At 40.3% G+C, this 9,065-nt stretch overlaps 2 long non-coding RNA genes across 5 annotated transcripts in view; both read right to left on the bottom strand.

Annotated features, from left to right (window-relative positions):
* Positions 1-277: 277 nt before the first annotated feature.
* On the bottom strand, positions 278-6,312 carry LOC142760803 (uncharacterized). Of its 4 annotated transcripts, none has more exons than XR_012883408.1 (4): positions 4,264-6,312; positions 1,344-1,914; positions 489-547; positions 278-409 (listed from the first exon to the last, which is right to left on the bottom strand). It is a non-coding gene; the product is annotated as an uncharacterized LOC142760803 (long non-coding RNA). The 4 variants fall into 4 exon arrangements; XR_012883410.1 differs by lacking the exon at positions 1,344-1,914 and having other exon boundaries at positions 4,264-5,232; positions 5,939-6,312; XR_012883407.1 differs by lacking the exon at positions 1,344-1,914.
* Positions 6,313-6,620: 308 nt separating this feature from the next.
* The window catches only part of LOC142760802 (uncharacterized), a 37,331-nt gene continuing 34,886 nt past the window's right edge, over positions 6,621-9,065 (bottom strand). The window contains exons 2-5 of the long non-coding RNA XR_012883406.1: positions 8,887-9,030; positions 8,418-8,563; positions 7,492-7,773; positions 6,621-6,803 (exon numbers count right to left, since the gene is read on the bottom strand). This is a non-coding gene — a long non-coding RNA (uncharacterized LOC142760802). The remainder of the gene's footprint in view (positions 6,804-7,491; positions 7,774-8,417; positions 8,564-8,886; positions 9,031-9,065) is intronic.

The following is a 9,065-nucleotide window of genomic DNA, read 5'->3' as shown; positions in this document are numbered from 1 at the left end:
ATATACAATATATACATAAAATAAAAGAAATAATAAATATGCAAAGAACAACAAACAAATAACAAACCATTGTATCGAATTATAAATATACGCTATATAGAAAATAGACACCTATGTCTGAAACGAAAAAAATAAAAAAAATATATATAAAAATATATATATATAAATATATAATAATGTATATATATACAAATAATAAGTAAAAATAAATAATAAATATGAAATAAAATAAAAAATGGAAAATAATAAATAGAAATAGAAATAAAAATAATGCTTGTACAATAAACATATAACAGACAGTTGTATATAAATCTTCGTTGATCACAGGAAATCTAGATGATAATCACAGTATCTTCACCAATCCAGTAGGGTATATATAAAGGTAGTCCCACTCAAAACTATGAACACTCTGTAAAACAAAACAATGTGTCAAAGGTAGCCCACATCCCACGACACACCATTCAAAGTGGGCAATTTCATTCCCTTACAGGTAGAAGCCTCCACCTCTCTGGTCTCCTCCTCCTCTTCCACCACCTTGTTTTCTGTGCTTAAAGGAAAAAAAATCAATTACAAACACTTACCTACAAAATGCAAAAAGAAAAGATTTTATAATTTTGTACCATAATTTAACATACTGTAGCTTTACCATTATAGCATGTGGCAAGATGGCAAGTAGCATATTACCATATGGTATTATCATTTACCATATTACCATTTACCATTAAACACGAAAATGTTACCCTTCCAGACACAGACAAGTTGTGTTTTTTTAATGTATTTTCATATAATGTATTTATAAACTGCTGATATTTTTTTCTTTTTGGATGGATTGGGCAAAAAATTTCAAATCTGCAATTGTTTTTTGTCTTTTCGACGTTCACGGTGTGCTAAAAATGATAAGATCTCTTTATTCTGTGGGTCAGTACGATTTCAAGTCAAATTTATATAGTTTTGCTTTACTGCTGTTTAAAAAGAAATAATCTTTTTTGACACCGTATTCTGTTAGCAATTACTGTCAGCAATTACTTTTAATTCTCTGTCTATGGATCTATGTGAGGGTTTGTTTTATTTGTGGGGTGAGCATTCGTTGTTATTTGTACCATTTTTTGGTACACATGACTTTTTGTTCACTTTTTATTCAATTTTTTTTGAGGGGACGAAGTAACAGAAAAAAAAGAGTGATTCAGCCATTGTGTTCTTTTGTTTTTCATTAGGGTGGTCACTGTTTGTGTTTTTAAATTGTTTAGTAATCCCTAGTGGGATTTGACAGACTAAATTTGGGTGTCAAGTGTCGTGTTTAACATAGCCGGAACTAGCCGTCTATGACACTCCTAAACCCACACCTTTTTTTCCTCTCGTGGCTTCCATCGTACATGTACATTTAGGTCTGATACTTGTGGAACTGATCCCTGCATCTCCGCCAAAGGAGACAACAGCTAATGCGAGAAAAAAAAAAAGACATAAAGTAGCATAGGGAAAAGTGGTTATTTACATTGCCTACATGATTTTATTGGCCTCATGGCAACATTGATAAAGTTGCCATTTATGGCAGTGCCAGCTCTATCAAGGCCACATCTAAAATTAACAGCATCTCTATCGGGGCCACATGGTCACAATGGGTAATATATGGGGCAGTTAATGCTATCTAAGTCGGGCCACATGGTGGCAATGGGGGAGGGATTACTTTTTCATTTGGAGAACATAGGGCTATGGTTGCATTTGTCGAGTTTAATCATCACAGAGGTCAGAGCCGGATTTTGGGCTGTTTTTCTTACACATTAACTCGTTTCCTCCGCAGCCAATTTTCGTCACCTTTCAAAAGTCATAATTTTTTTATGTTTCCGTCTACATAGCTGTATGAGGGTTTGTTTTTTTCAGGACGAGTTGTAGTTGTTCGTGGTACCATGTAATCTACTGGGAAACGGAAAAATAATGAATTGCAAAAACATAGATTCCGCCATTGCTTTTTGTGTTTAGTTTTTACGGCATTCATCGTTCGGTAAAAATGGCATGTTGACTTTATTCTACAGATTTATATGATTACGGCGATACCAAATTTCTAACTTTTTTTATGTTTTACTACTTTTTCAGTCAACTGCGGTATTGATTCCGTCAAAACAACAAAATCCTGTTACAACGGTGACAAGCGGAAAACTTTAGCAATGTTACCGGCACCATTGATATCAGTGGTGAGGAAAACGGAAGCTAAGGCTTCAGTTTGCCTTTCCATTGAGGGGTTAACCCGACAGAAACCTCAGACAGAACCCCTCAACAGGGTTTTCTTTTGTCTTCCACTTAGTTATAATTAAGTTACTTGCTGCATCTAGTATTCTACAACAGACCCATGTATTTTCTTCAGAGATTTGCTTTAGGGGGGATTCACACGAGCGTGTATTCGGTCCGTGCGGGCCGCATGGTTTTCACGCGGCACGCATGGACCAATACAAGTCTATGGGGCAGTACAGACAATCCGTGCTTTTTGCGCAGCGTTTGTCTGCTGCGCAAAAAGCGCGACAGGTTCAATAACTCTGCGTATTTCGCGCATCATGCACCCATTGAAGTCAATGGGTGCGTGAAAACCACGCAGGTTGCACGGAAGCACTTCCGTGCGAACCGACTGAAACAGCGCACCAGCTGTCAAAAGGATGAATGTAAACAGAAAAGCACCACGTGCTTTTCCGTTTCCGACCATCCAAACGGAGTGTCTTTGCGATGAGCGAAGCCGGACAAGCGAACCGAACTTCACCGGGTTCGGCCGAACTCGTTTTGGCCGAACCCGGCAAAAAAATTATCGGTACGCGACGTCAGGAGATAGTCACTGTCCATGGTGCTGAAAGAGTTAAACTGTTTCAGCACCATGGACAGTGACTTCCGATCCCAATATACATGAACCTGTAGAAAAAAAAACGAAGTTCTGACTTACCGCTAACTCCCGACTTCTTCCTCCAGTCTGACCTCCCGGGATGACAATTCAGTCCAAGTGACAGCTCCAGCCAATCACAGGCCAAGCACAGGCTGCAGCGGTCACATGGACTGGCGCGTCATCCAGGGAGGTGGGGCCCGATGTCGAGAGGCGCGTCACCAAGGACGCGTCACCAAGGACGCGTCACCAAGGCAACGGCCGGGAAGTTCTCGGTAAGTACGAACTTTTTCTTTTTTTTCAACAGGTTTTTCGATAGGATGTGTTCGGCATTCACTGTCGAGGGTGCTGAAAGAGTTAGCTCTTTCAGCACCTTGGACAGTGACGGCCGTCGAAAATCACGCAGCCGCGCATCAGACACGGATGACACACGCAGCTGTCAAATGGTTTTTGCGCGCGCAAAACGCAGCGTTGTTTGCGCGTGCAAAAACGCAACGTCCGTCTGTATCTGCCCTTACAGTTAAATTTAATAAGGCCCAGTTCACACAGATTTTGGCGCTGATTTTGACGCGGAGACCGAGTTGGAATCTGCGCCCAAAAGCGACCAAAACCGCCTTCTATTAAAATCAATAAGAGGCGGAGGCGTTTTTTTTTTCCAGAGCGGCTTCTAGCCGATCGCAAGAAAAAAAGGCGGCATGTCCTTTCTTACTGCAATTCCACCAATACCGGCAGAAAACGCTGCGAAAACAGCGGCAAGAAAGTGCAGGCAGGTCAAAATCAGATTGTGATTTCAATGTGTGATCCTCTTGATTAGCAGTGACTCGGTTGCTATGACTGGACACCTGGGACCAAAAGGCCTTCATTTTTTCACAGCTCCACTACACGTGTGCCAGGTCTGCTAATTTCCCACATTTTCACCAGCACAAACCTAATGTATTTCTATTAAACTTACCCACTTTTTTTGGATGTAGGTATTACCGAAAATGAATATTTTTGACTATTAAAAGATGGTTCATACATTTAGTGATTGTGCAAGTATACTTTATGGCATTTGCTCATTCATCAATAGAAAATGCTTTTTGTAGGTCTTTTTCCCTTGCAACATATATTTGAGTTTACCATTCATATTAGCAGATACAAGATCGCTGTAAATAGTTGACCTTTAGTAAATTTGTTAGTCTCAGTATTATAAGTAAATTTCCCTGTAATGTGATAGTATTAATGATCTTGTATTTGAAAAAAATCTCTTTCCCCTACATCATGGCACCAGGGTTGCCAACCTCCACCAGAAATTTTTGGACAACTGAGCTAAAATTCACTGACAGACCAAAATTTTTACAGACACATTACAAAATTACAAAATCATTGCCTGTGCACTGTGCAGTGTGCTAGGAGTGACTCACCAATCACAGGTCCGCTTGTAGCTTTCCCGCGATAACTTAGGGGTCGTTCACTTTCCCTTTTTTGCTATATCCGGCTCTGACCTTTGTGATGACTTATTCCAGCCACGAATCGTTTCTGCAGAATTTGACACACAGACATGTTGGTTTCTTGCTTTTCCAGAATCCTCCACACCTATAACCCATCCTCTAAACAAACTCGTAATTCACAGTGCCCCAGATGGTAATAAGGATCCCTCAGCGCTCGACACAATAAAAGTGCCCCTCAGTAACCGTGCTGTAAAGGATCTGCCAGGCACAGCTTCGGGGTTAACTCCCAGAACTAATCAGTCAGCACCTGAGAATACATCCCTGAGACTGACTCCTGCTTCCACCATTCAGGCTGGCAGGCTTAGGAGTGGGAGAGCCTATCGTAACCTGGCCAGACTCAGCTAGCTCCCGCCCTCGGTCTATTTAAGCCTGCACTTCCTGTCCCTCGGTGCTTGTGATTCTTTCCTTGTGGTTTCCTGGCCCAGCTACAGCTCCTGCTATTTTTGATCCTGCTCCATACAGACCCTGGCTTACCGACTACTGTTCTGCTTTTCGTTTTGTACCTCGCACACTCCTGGCTTGACTCGGCTCGTTCACCACTCTGGTTGCTCACGGTGTTGCCGTGGGCAACGGCCCCTTTTCCTTTCTTGTGTTCCTTTGTATGTTTGTCGTGTTTGTCGTGCACTTACTGAGCGCAGGGACCGCCGCCCAGTTGTACCCCGTCGCCTAGGGCGTGTCGTTGCAAGTAGGCAGGGACAGAGTGGCGGGTAGATTAGGGCTCACTTGTCCGTCTCCCTACCCCCTGCCATTACACGTGCCCCCTTTCTGCCCCCTGTAGATAGCACCACACTGCTCCTCCTTGTAAATAGCGCCACACAGCTCCCCTTGTAGGTAGCGCCACACAGCTCCCCCTTGTAGATATACAACCTAGAAAGAAAGATGCTGAAGAAACAGAAAATTTATGAAAAATAGAAAAATGCTTTATTAACATACATAATACAACACAGTAGACAATGTATAAAAGCGGAAAAATCCACAGACCAACAGTTAAAACGGGACACTGAGCTGTGTGTCCACCAAGTACTTATGAGTTACAGATTTGTATCTATGATTAACCTTTCAGAAAAAATATAAGAAGAGACCATATGTGAATATATCAATATATTACGTATAGATTTGCAGATGCAAATATAGCCCATAGCATAATGAAAAATGTAACCGTATATATATGTAACATTAGGCTGCATACAAACAACCCATTTGTGCAAAAGTGCTAGTAAACCACATAAGCGCAGGGCAATGTGAATAGGCCATAGATATGGTCAATGCCTAATGGATTAATAAATGTAGCGATATATATCACAAATACCATGAACTTACAAGTGGTCAAGTATGTACTGAAGGAAAAATCAATATATAACAAATAGAGGTAGCATATTTAAACAGGATATACCATACCCATGGTCAAATGCCAGGAGAGACACAGCCAGAGTCCACCCCAACGTGCGTTTCGGCGCAAATGCCTTCGTCTGGGGGTGGCGTTAGACCATAGTCAGAGACTATTTAAATGGATCAGGGCCAATAAAGAAAGCCTGCGTCACCTGCAAAGTGTTCCATAAGATGACTAATACCCTCGCTGCATACTTACCGGTCGCTGTGTTCTGGATAGTGAAGTGGCCGCGCCCTCGAGAGCGTCAGTCGCGAGGTGCCGGAACCGGAAACACGCCACCGCGTCATGGGACCTGGTCACGTGAATACAGAATCCGACACGTCACGAGACATTTAAGAAAACAAAAGCACCTGCATCAGTATGCTAGTTGATACATCCCATATGGGAACAATATAGTACATCTACCGTTATAGTGTGTGTAAATACCTTTTTCCAAAGTATCAAGAAAATGGGGAAGACATACATAATCATAGATATATGAATAGTGAAAAACTATATGAATAGTGAAAGCATATGTAATAAAAGGTGAAACAAAGTGAAAAAAAATAAAATATGTGTATACAAAAAATGGAAAAAAAAACAAAATGTGATAGGTGAAAATGTAAAAGTATTAGTTAAATAATAAATAAAGTGCTGTACAATAAAAATGTGAACAATTAATATGTGAGTGGAGAGTGAAAGTGAATAATAAATGATGAACACATGATTATGATTGTGTGTGAACTATAACTGATACATAGTACCATTTATATACCATAAAGTACATGGAAAACTATATATTTATACAATCAAAAATATACCAACATATATATATATATATATATATATATATATATATATATATATATATATATATATATATATATGTATGTGTGTACAGACATATATCCCAATGTGGTTCCTCAAACTTTCAAGTGAATCTGCAGCGGTTTGCATGTATTCCAACAATACACGCCAATATTGACCGTCAACTGTGTAGAGTCCCATTGACTCGAGATTCATTTAAAGACCCAAAGAAATAAGACTCCAACAGGTATAATAGGGTTATCGATACACTTCTAATCTGTATGAAAGAAGATATAGAGATAATTAAAATCACACAAATATAAAATTAAAAACAATAAAATGTAACCAACACCACTAAAATGAACTGGCAATCACAGAAATGCAGAAAATCCAGTGGTCTCATTGAGACCCTTGGGAAATACTGTTTGGAGCCTCCAAATCAACTTACATTCTCTTTGTAAGAGAAGTTTTTTGAGATTACCGCCTCTCATGTTGATACTAATGTGATCAATACTTTTCACTTTCAGTAATCTGGAGTTGCATGAATGGGAATGAGTCGAAAATGTTTGGGGATTGTCTTTAGCTGCTCCTGGGCATGAACATGTTGCATAATAAATGACACCCTTGGTGTTACAGGTGATTGGCCAACAGATTTTACATTTATTGGTACCACTGGAGTAAAAAAAGGACTCTGAGCGTTCGATATTAGGGCAGCTCAGACAATCCCCACACGAACTACACCCCCATTTTGGACCTTTTGTGCCAAACACTTTACCCGGTTTGATCGGTGTCAAGTAACTGTGTACTATGGTGTCACGTAGATTACGTGCCCTACGAGGCGCCATAGCAGGATAGTCAGGTAACACTTTTTGTAGAATTGGGTTGGTCAGCAATATCGGCCAAAATTTGCATAAGGTGTCTCGCATCTTTGCCCAACGTGAATTAAAAGTCGTCACGAATCTCACCTTAGATTTGCGCTGATCTTTGGAAGCTACTTGGAGTAGTTGTTCCCGAGGAGTTTGTTGCACTCTATGGCACGCCTTACAGATATTGCGATGACTATATCACCTCTCAATGAAGCTATCCTTTAACTCATTGGATCGAAATTTAAAATCCTCTGGGGTTGAGCAGATCTTTTTGATCAGTAGAAATTGTCCAATTGGGATCGCTTCGATGGTATGTCGGGGATGTGAGGAAGTAGCATGCAGCAAAGAATTAGTTGACGTTTCTTTACGATGAAGATCGGTCTGTAAGAAACCATTAGCGTCCCTTTTAATCAAGATATCCAAGAAATCAATGCTCTGATAGCTCCATTTACAAGTGAGATTAATATTTAGAGTATTTTAGTTTAGTGTGTTGATGAACAATAATAGTTCATCTGAAGTCCCCTGCCAGATCAAAAAGATGTCATCAATGAAACGGGACCAAAAAAGGACCCGGCTCATCAATGGCATCCAATCTGACAGAAAAAGCTCTCTTTCCCACAGCCCCAGGAACAAATTGGCAAAGGAGGGAGCGCAAGCTGCCCCCATTGCCGTTCCCTGGAACTGTAGGAAAATGGAATCATTGAAAGTAAAAAAATTATGTTTAAGGACAAAGTCCAACAGGGACAAGATGAGTTGAGATACCTCTTTCTTAATGTTACTCATCAACAAAAAGTTTTCCACTGCATGCAGACCATCTTTATGTTGAATGCTGGTATATAAGGACTCAACATCACATGTTACCAGAATGTGGTCAGAATCCAAATGGATCCCTTCAATTTTCAGCAATAGATCAGCTGAATCTCGCAAATAAAATGGAAGACATTCCACCAATGGTTTTAAATGGAAGTCGATCCATCTACAGATTCTCTCTGTTAAACCCCCAGTGCCCGATATAATAGGCCTACCTGGCGGGTTCTTTACATCTTTATGTATTTTTGGCAATAGGTATATAGTTGGTATTGTAGGTTCCATAATGTCTAGGGAGTCCCTCAAAGATTTTGAAATAGTCCCATTATCCATAGCCTCTTGTAGGATCTAAAGTAAATCCGACCTGAAGGACAACAAAGGGTTGAAGGTAAGTTTCTTATAACAGGACACGTTCCTGAGTTGGCGATTTACCTCATTAATATACATTTGCCGTGGCCATAGTACCACATTGCCCCCCTTGTCCGCTGGTTTTACCACTACATCATGCCATGATTTGATACGCTCCAAACTCTCCCTCTCAGATATAGTTAAATTATCGTTTTTAATCTTACTTGATATGGTCTTCCAATCATCGGAGACCAAATTAACAAAGAGGTCCACAGCAGGACAAGTAGAGAGGGGAGGAAACTTAGTAGATTTTTTTCTTTATACAATCGGGTCTCTTACCTTCAGGTATAGATTCATCCTGATTGTATAATTCCTCTAACACTCTCAATGTTTCCCTTTCTTCTGTTGTAAAAATATTATCCTCCTCCTTGAAATACCATTTCTTGAAGATCAATGATCTCCCGAACAGTTGCAGATCTTTCACTGCCAGAAAGGGGTCAAAGGAGGAAGCAGGAGAA

This window comes from Rhinoderma darwinii, chromosome 4 (assembly GCF_050947455.1).
Source record: "Rhinoderma darwinii isolate aRhiDar2 chromosome 4, aRhiDar2.hap1, whole genome shotgun sequence".
In the NCBI taxonomy this organism is placed as follows: Eukaryota; Metazoa; Chordata; class Amphibia; order Anura; family Rhinodermatidae; genus Rhinoderma; species Rhinoderma darwinii.
This window is presented reverse-complemented; position numbering and strand designations above follow the sequence as displayed.